Source organism: Poecilia formosa, unplaced genomic scaffold (assembly GCF_000485575.1).
Source record: "Poecilia formosa unplaced genomic scaffold, Poecilia_formosa-5.1.2 Scaffold62, whole genome shotgun sequence".
NCBI lineage: Eukaryota > Metazoa > Chordata > Actinopteri > Cyprinodontiformes > Poeciliidae > Poecilia > Poecilia formosa.
In genome coordinates, this window is record NW_006800001.1 from 1,340,621 (window position 1) to 1,353,239 (window position 12,619).

The 12,619-nt window shown below is 40.4% G+C and overlaps 1 long non-coding RNA gene across 1 annotated transcript; it reads left to right on the top strand.

The window, feature by feature from the left end:
* Positions 1–869: 869 nt before the first annotated feature.
* Positions 870–11,870, top strand: LOC107836477 (uncharacterized). The gene is made up of 3 exons (XR_001662383.1): positions 870–928; positions 1,920–1,976; positions 10,360–11,870. It is a non-coding gene; the product is annotated as an uncharacterized LOC107836477 (long non-coding RNA).
* Positions 11,871–12,619: the final 749 nt, after the last annotated feature.

Genomic DNA, 12,619 nt, shown 5'->3' on the forward strand with positions numbered 1-12,619 from the left:
TATTGCTCCAGAATATAAAAAAAAAAAACTGTTTAGTGCATTCATCTCAGTTGTTTTAAATGTTTGAATTATTGCTCTGACTACAGATATTTTTAAGTCTAAAACAACTAAGACCAGCATGTCACAAGTTGAAATTGAAGGATTTTATGTTTATCTTATAGCTTTGTTTTGCACTTTAAGTTTTTTCAGTGCTTTTGAGAGAGTGGAGATTCTCTTTTATATTAGTAATTTTTTTATGCACACTGGTTTTATTTCCTTCTGTTTTCTCTGTAGCATGCATTTCTAAGCTGCTTTGTCACTTTTAATCTGGCATTTGTTGTTACTTTAGTGCTTGTTTACTTTCGCTATTGTTGTGTTTGCTCATATTTTTTTTTATTTCCGCATTTAGCTCTATTAGTTTAATGCTGTCCTGCAGCTGCTTCTCATTCAGTTAATCGGCTTCTCTTGTTCCAACTCCAGTAATCACTTCTTCTAGTATATAAAGTCCCTGTTTTCATCCCCCGCCCTGTAAGATTCTCCTGTTGTTTCCTGTTTTGTTTCCCATCGCTGCCGGTCTCTCGCAAGCCTTTGTTTCTGCCTTGGCTTGTTGGACTGTGTTCTCGATGTTCTAAATTTTTCGATTTACATCTATAAATACTTTGAAAGTGGCTCAGTGGCTTGAAATTCCCAAGTTGTGGGCATGATTCCAGCTTCCTGCTGTCTGTGTGCCCCTTGGCAAAGCTCTTCTCCCAATCTTGCCTTCCAGTCTGCATTTCGGTGTATGAATGTGTGTGTGTTTGTGAGTGTGTGTGTGGCTCTGGGTAAAGTGTTTTGATTGGTCAGTATGAATTCAGTTCATTTACCAGATAAACTTTTCATTTTATTCTGCCAGCATCCTGCCTGCATTCTGGTCCTCCACCAACAATGACAGACCCCACATCTGCATTAGGTCAATTGGATGTTTTGATCATTTTTGAAAAGTGCATCATGTCCATTAGATTAAAGTTAAGTAATGTATTTGTACATTTATTTTAGCAGAAATGTGTGTGGTCTTTATGTATAGTTTCTTTCTGATCGGTTCAAAATAAACATTTGCTCTTTCTAAAATTTTCAGTGAGAGATTATGTGACTACAATAAAATGTTAAATCTTTCAGTGTGGTGCACAAAAAAAAAATAAAATCAAAATAAAATCTGTATTTCCTTTCATTTTTATACACTTTTAAACCATAAACGTGCCAATAGTGACATTAGCAAAAAAACTGATATACATCTAAAACACTGACTCAAACAAAAATAAACGAGCAAAAAAAACCAACAAAAAAACACATAGTGAAGCATCATGTTTGGATTCCCAGGCAGGCAAGTACTTTTCTACCTATAAACCTCGTACACAGTCAGCGTAATAGGTGTGTGTACGCGCACATAGTATAGGCAGCGTGGCTGGGTGTGTATCCAAAGCATCACATTTCAATGACATCATTTAATGAGAGCATTGATGTCAAAAGTAGGGTAATTGCGTCTGTTGTCGTGTCACCATACACCTTGGCAATTATGGTGTCACTCAACGATTAAGGCTCATTATCTCCGCGAGAGGCCGGCAGTCCAAACAATGGAGTCGCACAAACCTGCTTTACTAATTGCTAGCAGACACAAGTAGACTTGTGGAGCCAGCTGAAGTGGTGTATATTTAGCTTCTGTTGAGTGTGTCTGCGTGGGAATTATGAGGGCGAGTTACACAAATATGATTATTAAATTTCACCTGATGGACAGATGAGCATACTGAGAGCTACAAGTGCGCTATTTAGAGATGAATGTGGCTGTTAATTGGGGGACAGGATTGGATGACTTAGTGGAAAATGCTAAGAGCCACTTGAACGCTGGAATTAAGGGTAACTTAAGAGAAAATATTAACCTCTTTTTTTTTTTTCTTTCTTCTTAGGATGAAAAGTTGGCTGTACCTTGACTTATTCAACCCAGGCTTTGAGACCCAAGTGAGGTACTTACGATGGAATCTCTTTTGGATGTGATTTTATTTATTAAACTCATTGGTTCCACATTCAGAGAGCGAGGTTTTTCCCATGCACGGACGGGCTGGTACTGTCCGGTGTTTTGTTGGCTCACTTACCCTCTCTGCCCTCTCTCCATCACCGAAGACCTTATAAGGCCACACGGATTCCTCTGGGTTTTACGGTTCATATTATTCTTCTATCCTCCTATTCAATATCTCTGATGATTATCTTTGCTGAGGCCCATGACTTCGGGTTTGGCTCTTTTATGCAGAGCAGGATCTCGGTTCATGTTTTTTGTGTCATAGCGGAACCGTTGTGCATTTGGTTTGGACGCCAATGGATGATTGTTGGCTATTGCTGTGAACTATTACAAACTTGTTTGGAGACATGCATATTTGGTTACAAAAGGTACAGATGTTTTACAGAAGGATTGGCTTTGAAAGTTGACTGGTGACAAACCAGCTCAGGCAGCATCATTGGATAACCGCTATCTATCTAAAAACTTTATTCAGCAGCTCATCGTGGTGTTCAGTTGACTTGATAAATGTTCCTTCTTATCATGAGAAAGTAGTTTATCAAAGCAAAAATATTGTTAGTAGCACATTTTGCCTTCCAGACATGTTAGGGTTAGGGTAAAGGTTTCTCTATAGGCCAGGGGGGGGGGCAACTCCAGGCCTGGAGGGCCGGCCTCCTGCAACTTTTAGATGCATCTCTACTTCAACACACCTGGGTCAAATAATGAGGTCGTTCGCAGGACTCTGGAGAACTAGACTGCACTGAGGAGGTGATTCAGCTGTTGGATTCAAGTATGTTGGAAAAAGGAGACATCTAAGAGTTGCAGAACACCGGCCCTCGAGGACCAGGATTGCCCACTCCTGCTATAGGCAATAAACACCTAAAGTTGTAACATTTAAATGTATTTAATTATTTTTTTTCACCAGCAATCTCAAGTGCAAAAAACATGTTTGGTCAGCGTCTTCTTCGCTGACCAAAAACATTATGTTGACTGAATATAACTTTACAAAAGGTTACATTAAATCACAATTGAGAAGGAGAGTAAAAGAAAGACTGTGAAGTTTATGCACTTTTTAAGTTAAGAATTAAGCTTTTCAAAGCAAGAATATATTGAGGATTTCTGTTTCAGCTTCATGTCAGACTTAAATATCAAATTAAGAATATTAGACATAGATATCCTGATTAAATAAATTGTCCCGTTTTCAAGTGGTGAACATAACTCCCTACACAATCAAGTAATAACTTGGACAGAACTTGACTGACAAGCTAAAGTATGTAAAGAATTAAAAAACAAAAGTGAAGCAAAGTAGTTTACATCTGTCTATCAAAAGGTTGCAAAGTCTTTTTTTAGGGGCTTGGGACTTAACACCACAGTGAGAATCATTTCATAGAGAAAACATTGAAGCGCTGATCCTTCCCAGAAGTGGCCAGTGAACCAAAGTTACTTTAGGATTTCATGGACGACTCATCCAGGAGGTCACAGCATAGAAAGTACTCCAAAGGTCACTTCACTTAAAGTTCAGTGTTCATGATGCAATAACATGAATGAAACTGGGGCAAATGGCATCTATGGAGTTGTACCAAGTCTAAAAACACTGCTGAATAACAGATAACACATTTCACAAACAGCATCTTAAAGATCCCCAAGACTTAAGAGATGATATCCTGTGCATTGTCAAGATAAATGTGAAACATTTTAGATGCGCAACCTGTCTTATATGGGGTAAAACTAAAATAGCATTTCAGAACAAAGTACATGATGTCTATAGTCAAACATAGAGATGGTAATATTATGGTGTTTGGCTTCTGTGCCGCTTAAAGACATGGTCAATTTTTTTCATAACTAATGAAACTATAAATTCTCCTCACTAGCAGAAAAAAATGTATCAATTCCTGCGTGTGTTTGGGTTACGATGGTCTCTAAAGCACAATAGGAAGTCCAGCTTTGAATGGCTCAAAAAGTATGGTTTACCAGTGGCCTAGTCAAAGTCTGGACTTCACTCCAGTTGGGTTGCAGTGTCAAGAACATTAAGGTTCTGTTCATGCTTGAAAATATTCATGTGTGGGTGATAATTCTTCTTCAGTCATATCATTGCTAGTTATGCTAGCTAACGTTGATGGGGCTAAAATATAATTTTTTTTCTCTAAAATAATCACAAATAGTTTCCAAAATCAGCTTTTTTTAAATTAAGACCTTAAAGTGGAGACACATTCGAGCGCTTGAGAAAACGTTTAGGCTCCTTATTAGATACAGTTCCCAAGCTAATTGTTTCTGAGCGAGGCTGCGCTTACGAAGCTGCGCTCCTCGCTGTGTGGTGGAGCCACTGAGACTGCACAAACATCTCCTCGGAGGCCTCTGCTCCTTGTTTAATGAAACCTTGCAGGGGCCCCGCGAATGCACACAGAGAGGCTCAGCGCAATCTGATGGACAGTGTCACTGGGGCCATGCCAATTATGTTTTCAGTGAAAGCCCACCGGCCCCTCTCCTTGCCTGTAGCTGGAAGCCACCGTCTCACACCTCCTCCCCTCTGCTGAGACATAGAATAACAGGACAGAGATATGATTACTGATCTGGCCCTGAGAACCCCAAACACCAAACAGTAAAGATGTTGAGGGTTTGTTTGTTCAGTCATCAGGCAGTGTTTTAAACTGAAAGCGAGGGTCTGGGGGAGATGATGGCCTAACGAGGGCTCGCTGCTCACGATGTTTGTTTTTGTTCTGATTGGATTGCGTGAGGCTTGATGGGTCTCTGAGTGCTCGCTGGTCTCATTATGGGTGGAGCGATCTACTTTTAATGGCAGCAATTTGTTGGGTCTTCCCAGACTCGGTGTCATGGGCTGCACACAGGGATCACAGAGACTTGCTTGGTTCTGGACAAAGCAAGGAAACTCAGTAAACAAGTTTCCAAACTGGGTGGCTCGCCGATCCTCCTTTTTCCGGATCCGTCTGCAGAACCAGTAAGGTCAGCCGCTCACCCCACAGAGGTGTTATCTGCCACATAAAACCTTTAGAATAACATGAATGACAAACTTTAAGCTGGAGTTCTTATGGCTTATGTTGAATAGTGGATTTCTTCTTACTAAAGGCCATATTTGTGGAGACCCTTCCCTCCTGAGCAGGGAATCTCTGCACCTCCTCCAAAGCTTTATTGCCTCATTGGTTTGCGTTGTGCCATACTCTTTCTATTTGTAGGGTACTGGCTTGACCAGAGCTCTGCAACATATTTAAAGTTTTGGATATTGTTTTGTAAGCTATCTTTGCTTTTACTTCTCCAAATCTTTCTCCCTGACCTGACCGCTGTGTTCTTTGGCCTTCAACATGTAAGCCCTTCACGGATCATCTGAGAGTAAGCTTCACTCATATTGACCCTATAACCAGCTGACTTCATTTGAGGGCAAATGAACGCTGTACTTTTCAAATTATTCTTTGGGAAAAACTGTTTTTGTTACACGTTTTCCGTCTGCATCGCCACACTAGGCCAAATACGTAAATTTTTCTGGTGTGCACTACAGCTAACTTTTTCTTCAATCATTGTTTAGAAAAGGACATTTCTAACCTGGAATACGGTGCAATTTGTGCCATGTTCAATTTATTTTTAACCCTCGCGAATCCGATTTTAACCCCTGAATAGCTGCTTTTGACAAAGTCCAGCTAGACGGAAAGCAAAGCCCAAAGATTTAGATAAAATGGGCTTTAGGGGAAGGGCATCCACGTCTAACCTCGGCTACAGACTTAAAGCTTCTGTACTTTTGCAGCTTTAGATTTATATTCATGCCCAGACATATAGAGAAAGTGAGCGAATTAGCGTCTCGGCACCAGTAAATCAGTTTGTGTGGCGGCTCACAGGCTGCTGCGATGCACTGCTCTGCTGTGTGACTGAGCTGCATTCAGTTTATTGAGGACCGTACCAAAGGCAGAGAGAGACAATGCCACAATCAGGAACTGAACGAAGGGTCGCGCCGAAGCCTGGGAGACGATTAACTCTGAGCAAACAAAGCACTGCGTGAGACTGTCATTAGTCATGCCTATCTCAATGCGCCGTTTTAAAGCTGTGCATCGGACAAGGCTGGTGAAAGCAGTAACAGCGAACCATGGTTTCTTGATGTTTTACTCTAAATATGCATCTGAACACATTTATATCCTTTTGTGAATGATTTCTTAAGTAGTAAATTTGTTTCTCATCTGTATCAAAATTGAACAAATAGTTTGTTATGATATTTATTGTCAATTTTTTATTCTTGTTTTTGTGTAAAGCTTTGGCTAACCGAAGTTTATAGTTCTTTTGGATTTCTCATCAGGGACTTTAGAAAAGAATACATAATTTGTAGTCAAGACATTGTTTATATCTTTTCAGTGGTTACTAATATTAGAAGCAAAGTCGACCTGGTACCATGTGTGAGAAAGTTGTCCAGAGGGCTGCCAACATTTTTAATTCTCGTATCTGACAGAAAGCTCAAAGAATAAAACTGCATCCCCCTTCAGCCTTCCTGTTTTCTGCTGTGGTTTTGCTCTCTCTCACTCTCCTGCAGCTTGAAAGAGCCACACCGGTCTCTAGATGTGTCACAGGGAATAAGACTTCCTTTTTAAATAAAACATTTTGAAATGTCTACTGTTCTTTGCTCAGTAACAATTTCCACACCAAAGAGTGTTGATTTTACTGTCCTGTCTGGAAAGAAAAAGAAAATGTCAGTAATTATTCATGTTAGAGGCACCTTCCCACTTTCGGGTCACCAGTCGTTGCTGAAAAAAAGCACTTTTCTTACATTTGATACCAATAGCAGCAATTTTGCATCTATGTTTTCTCCCTTCTGTTCTGCCCCTCGACCGGCAAAGAAAGGATGAAGCTATGCATCTACAAAGGCACAAAAAAAGGCCTTTGTCAGAGCAGCACAGGGGCTAAGAGTGGAAGACACATCTTTATCTTCGCGTAACAGGATTAGTGAGTCGGTGAAAGGCATATAAAGTGAAACGATTAGAGGTGGTGTCAGTTTCACTTTGCAGTTCGCAGAGTCCCCACCTCTCCCCTGCTGGCAGCACACCACTGCCTCAGAGCCACGATCACCTCGTCCACTCGTGAACTCTTTAAAGGTGCGTATTCCTGCAAAACGAGGATCTGTTCGTCCCTCCCACCCCCCGCGGTACACAGCTCATTGGGCATAAGAAACACAATTAAATTCAGCTAAAGTATGACCACCGACTGCTCAGCTGTAGCCTAATAGGCTTAAGAGGGGGGAAATAAATCTAATTGCGTGTTATTGCCCTGAAGTTAATCCCTCATGGCTTGACATTAGGGCGAATTTCGGTAGATGAGGGGACCTCTGTGGATCAGTGACAGCTAAAGGGGGTGGAGGGGTTGGGATTTTATTATAACAAAGCCAAAGAACCACACTTGACACCTGACAGATGATGAAAACCACTAGAAAGCCTCTTAAGCGGCCACAAAGTCTTATCAAGTGCACACTCTCGTGTGAAGAGAGTCGACGACCGCCTCGCCGACGGATATACAGTTTCATTTGTGTTTTCATTGACGGTGCCGAGGATTGCGAAGGTTTGGCAGCTTTCCATCGCCTGCAGGCGTGGGAGGTTGGAGGCGGCGCTGCTTATTAATTGTTTCATTACACAGTTTTGAAACATATTAGTTGGGATTAAAATGTAATTACTTTGTTTGCCAATGACACCTGATTTCTAAGAGCTGTTCTAAACGAGCCCAAGCAATAAAAAAAAACAAACAAAAAAAACATTTAACTTGCAGCTTGGCTTGTGAAATTGTTTCCAGTCCTGTGAACAGATTGCATTTTTCCCAGCATAATGGGCCTCACTTTTGCCCTTTTGTACAAGCTATTAAGTTGTTAAAACTATCAAGTCAGAGGTTGGGCATTTAAGCAGACAACCACATGCATCGATAATCTATTTTCTATTATTTCAGCTAAACAAGACTTGGCCTCTCTCAAGGTTTTTCTCCATGCGTACAAATACCTTTCATCTGTGCACACGGTCATAAATGTGATGGTGCGAGATGGCTAATAGCTGGCGGTGTAAATAGAACCCAGACGGCTGAGCTCCGAAGTAGATGGAAGCAGTTTTCTATCTTATTTACTTTGGAATGAGCAGGAAAACCACCTATTTACTCCCAAGTCCTTCCTCCTCAGAAAATATAAGCCTGCCTTTGATTTAGCGAGCACTTAAAAACTCACTTTTCACAATGAGTACTAATGGCTCACCCCTGGATGGCGGCCCTGCGGTGGTGGAGAGTTTCAGCATTTTGACGGCTCACAGGCACACCAAACAGATGAGAAGGTTAACCTCAGCTGACGCCTGATTTAGCCGATTCAGGCTGGTGCCCGTGCAGCCCGGTGGACACCGATGCATCCAAACAACCTAAATGGTTGGATCATGGACTGGTTGGTGGTTTGTGGTTATTCTTCCAGTAAAGGCACTTTGTTTAGGCCGTCGAGTGAAGGCAAAGCTATCCCATTAGAGTCTCGTATGATGGTCTAATATTCCCCACCTGTTTGTGCCCCTCGGGTCGAGCAGAATCGCGCAGGAAAAAAAAGCAAAACCAAAGGAAATAGGGATGCATTAAAAGATAATTAGGATAGAACTAAACTTTGGCTTTGCATTTATCAAGCAAGGTCAGTTGTCTTCTTCTGACTTGCTTCCCTGAGGACGCTGAGAAAACAGCACAATCATCGTCAACCTGTTCATTGGTTCTTCAAAAAGAAGAACTTTTACAGACTTTCAAAATAACCAGACTTTTTTACATTTCTCTGGGGTGTTTTATTTTACATTCCTGTTTAAAAAAAATCTAAATTTCTGAAACATTTACTATTGTGCAAAGCAAAACTTCTTATTTTCACATCAAATTTTACAGTTTTGTAATATAATTAGCTTACATGAACCCTCTAGTGACTCATTATATTGCTAGTTTATGTTTTAAAATGGACAAAATAAAAATTATTTTAAAGAAAATACTAGACTTTTTTTAGGGGGGTTGCTTGATGTTTGATGTCTGTAAACTGAGCAGAGAGAGAAGTGCTGGGACTGACTGAGTGCGGTGAGTTGAACAGGAAGTGATTCTTTCCTATGAACTCGCTGGTGAAACAGTTTGGCGATGTCATGTCCCGTGTTGGACCTCTGTAATAAAAGACACACAAAAAAGGCATGTCTTCCTGACTTCTCACAGACCTGATTCCCAAAATCAGTACATCATCATCCTACATCTTGACTTGGAAATATTTGTCTACTTTGCCTCATTCTCTAAATCTATCAGATTATCAGAACTCCTCTTGTCCTCTGTCCTCTTGAGTTGGCCTGAGACTTTCTGTCAGATTTAGCTCTGCACTCTTGCAAAGTCTTTCCAAAAATTACATTTTCCTGTCATCAGAAGAAAGCACACAACATGTTCTAGATTTGCTCTAACTTCATAGAAAAAAAACACACCCTCAAATTCATCTGGAGAAAAGTAGTTTCACTGTATAATTCTGTTCAATTTGAACAGTGGTCATGTTGTTCTTTTGGTGATGCCAAACTTTTCAAATTGTGGCCATGAGCTTCAAGTCTTGGTTCCTACAACATTGTTTTTCACTGTTGTGGAACATTTTTGCTAGTCCTGGATGCTCTCTTCGAATGAAAAGGCTTCTGTCTCGCAACCCTACTTGCTGGTCTAGGAAATATGGTGAAATAGAGGAGGTTCTTGTCCTGCTTAGAACAAGACCAGTCCATGTAGGACAGTGTCGCTCTTGGCTCTTCCTGACCAGCTCCCACCTCTTCTTTCCCAAACTTTTGGGGAAGTGCGCAGTTCTTGTAACACCTGTTTTCTCCAATGATTGATGAATGTCTTCTTCGTTCCTTCCCTCTTCAGCCTTCCCTTGACTGACACCCTGGTGGAACAAGATGTTTTGCAAATGTGACACAGTTTGATAAGGTCCTACCAGGACAGCTGAACTTCATTTCATGCTAATCTGATTCACAAGAATTTTTGTTTGAAACTCAAAAGACTAAATGTTGACACTGAAACAGATTAAATCAGGTTATAGTTAACATTTGACAACAAATGTTAACTATACGCTGCACGTGTGAGAAATTAGCTACTAGCAGAGATTATTTCCAAAAGGATAAGAAAAAGCATCTGATGAAACTTCATGAAAATAGGTTTAAAAATGTTTATCAAAACAAATAATTACTTCAACTCAGCTGATTTTATAGTAAAGAACCTCCTTTCAAGCAGGTAGTGCTGAGGCTGCGATTGCTACCTGGTCACCTTCCTACTTAATCTAAGATGTTCTCTGCACAAAGACCCTGCTTAGAGTTTAGATACTTATCTTTTGTTCTCTGTTTCTTCCTTCCTGTGTTCAGGCAGGCGGCAGATGAGCTCTGGAGCAAGTGGACGGACCTTCGTGGCTGTCGCTCCGAATGTTAACGACACCCAAGGAGAGCCCCTGGAATTTTCCCTAACACTGATAAAACCCAGATTTAGTGCCGCTCATAAAACACATGGCAAATTGTGCACTTATAGGGATCCACTGCAGGACCTGGAAATAGGAATCGGCTCCACTAAATTTCCATCTCAAATACCACCGCCAGGCGATGAGGATTTGTTTTCCACCCACTTGCAACTCGGTGGGTGGGTGGAAATTTTGATCCTAATCACTCCTTCTAAAAGGGAAAACAGTATTAGGTTATTTTGAAATTAGCTTTTATAACAGGCTTATTGGGTAAAACACAGCAGAAAAATCTCTACGTGTTCTATAAATTTTAATTTACTGATAAGACTACATCACCGGTTCACAGTGCAGTGTCTAAATATCAGTCTTCTAAATCATGCTATTGGCTTAAATATATATGTATATACATAGTTTGAAAATCTGCAAGCTAAGAGCCAATCAGTGTTATCATTGGATTAGCTGGTTCATAAGTCTCCTTTCCGCTCTCATAAGCCTGGAAGAAAAGTCCTTTCACATGCAATTGAACCCAAAGTTCATATCCTTATGCATCCTGCTAATTATCTCAATATCCTGTTAACGTTTTAACTGGAGGAGTCTGGGCTACTATGAATTTAACAAAATCGTGTACAGGACTGTTTCTTCTACAGTTTTGTTAATTCCAACAGATAACTTCTCGTTCATTTTGATACTTTTTATGTCTGTTTCAGTCCTGACTACTTTTTTAAAACCTACTTCATTGGGGATGCCACTCAAAACACGATGTCAGAAGACTTCCAGTCCCTGGTGGTCACACGAGAAAGACTTCGCCTTTTGTAAAAACTTACAACAAGGATTGAGCATATTGGTAGCTTTAGAGAAAATAGCGTGATTGAAAACCACAGCGTTGTCTAACAATGAGGTGCTTTTGTGTTTTTGTGCTTGTTGTGTTTAAGTCAATTGTTTGTCCAGACTCTGCGGCCGCCCTCCGTGGATGACCCCACCCACACAGAGCCGCTATGCAGTTATAATGAAAAATCCTGCACCATGTAGAGTCGAGTTTAGCTCCATTGACTGTGTATCAGTGGAAAAGTTATTCTTGTCCAAAAATTGCCCCGCCTGACCTTTGGATCTCTGCCACTGCCCCAGAGTTACTACGGCCTTCTTCGTGGCTCCTCTGATTCATAATCCACTTGCCTGTCAGTTTAGGTAAGGGCATGACTTCGTAAGTTTGCTGTTGCCATACTTTTTCTATTTTTGGGTCACGGATTGAACAGTGCTGCTTGAGATTTTCAAGGCTTTGGTATAAACCTGCATGAAACTTCTCCACAACTTTCCCCCGGACCTGTCTACCGTGTTCCTTTATCTTCATTATACTGATTGGTCCTTAATGTTTTCTAACAAACCAGTATTTTCATACAGTGATTGAATTACATACCCTGTTTGCTAGACATTTTTCTCGATTTCTATTTGTAAAAAAAATTGTAGATAATGTATATTTTACCTCGTACTTCACAATTTTATACTTTTTGTACGTTTATTGCATAAAATCCCAATACAATACATTGAAGTTTGACGTTGCAACATCATAAAATGAGAACACTTTGAAGTGTTTTGATTTTTTATTTCTTTTTTTTTTTGGCAAAACACTGCAGCAGTTATAAAAACTTTCATAATTTCCCCACTTGTTTTTTTTTTGTTTTTGTTTTTTTTTTAGGCATTTCCTCCTTCAAGAGGCAAGTTTCATTTCTTCCTCCTGCCCCGTCTCTAAAGAATAAAGGGAAACAAGAATATTATTACCCTGAGAAGTCAAGCGAGTAACAGCAGCCACAATTATCGTTTCAACGTTTTGTCCTGACCCTGAAAAATGGTTTGCAGTAAAAAAAAAAGAAAAGAAAGTGAAGAAATAAATAGGGAAATGTCATCAAGGAGTTTTACATGTGAGTGAAATATACATAAAAGTGAATTTAAGTCCTGGTGGAGAGAACAGCAGTACAGAGGCTGATGGGGGGCGTGGGGGGAGGGAGTAACCGAGCGAAGCTGAGTGAAAGAGAGCAGGAACCTCTTCTGGTATCTAAATGATTACAATGAAACCCTTTCAAGCCGTGGCGGCCAGCGCTGCGACTTGATATGATTTTTATCAGATGCTGAAATGCTACATTACCAAGTGGGCAGTAAATTATGTCTAAACCAAT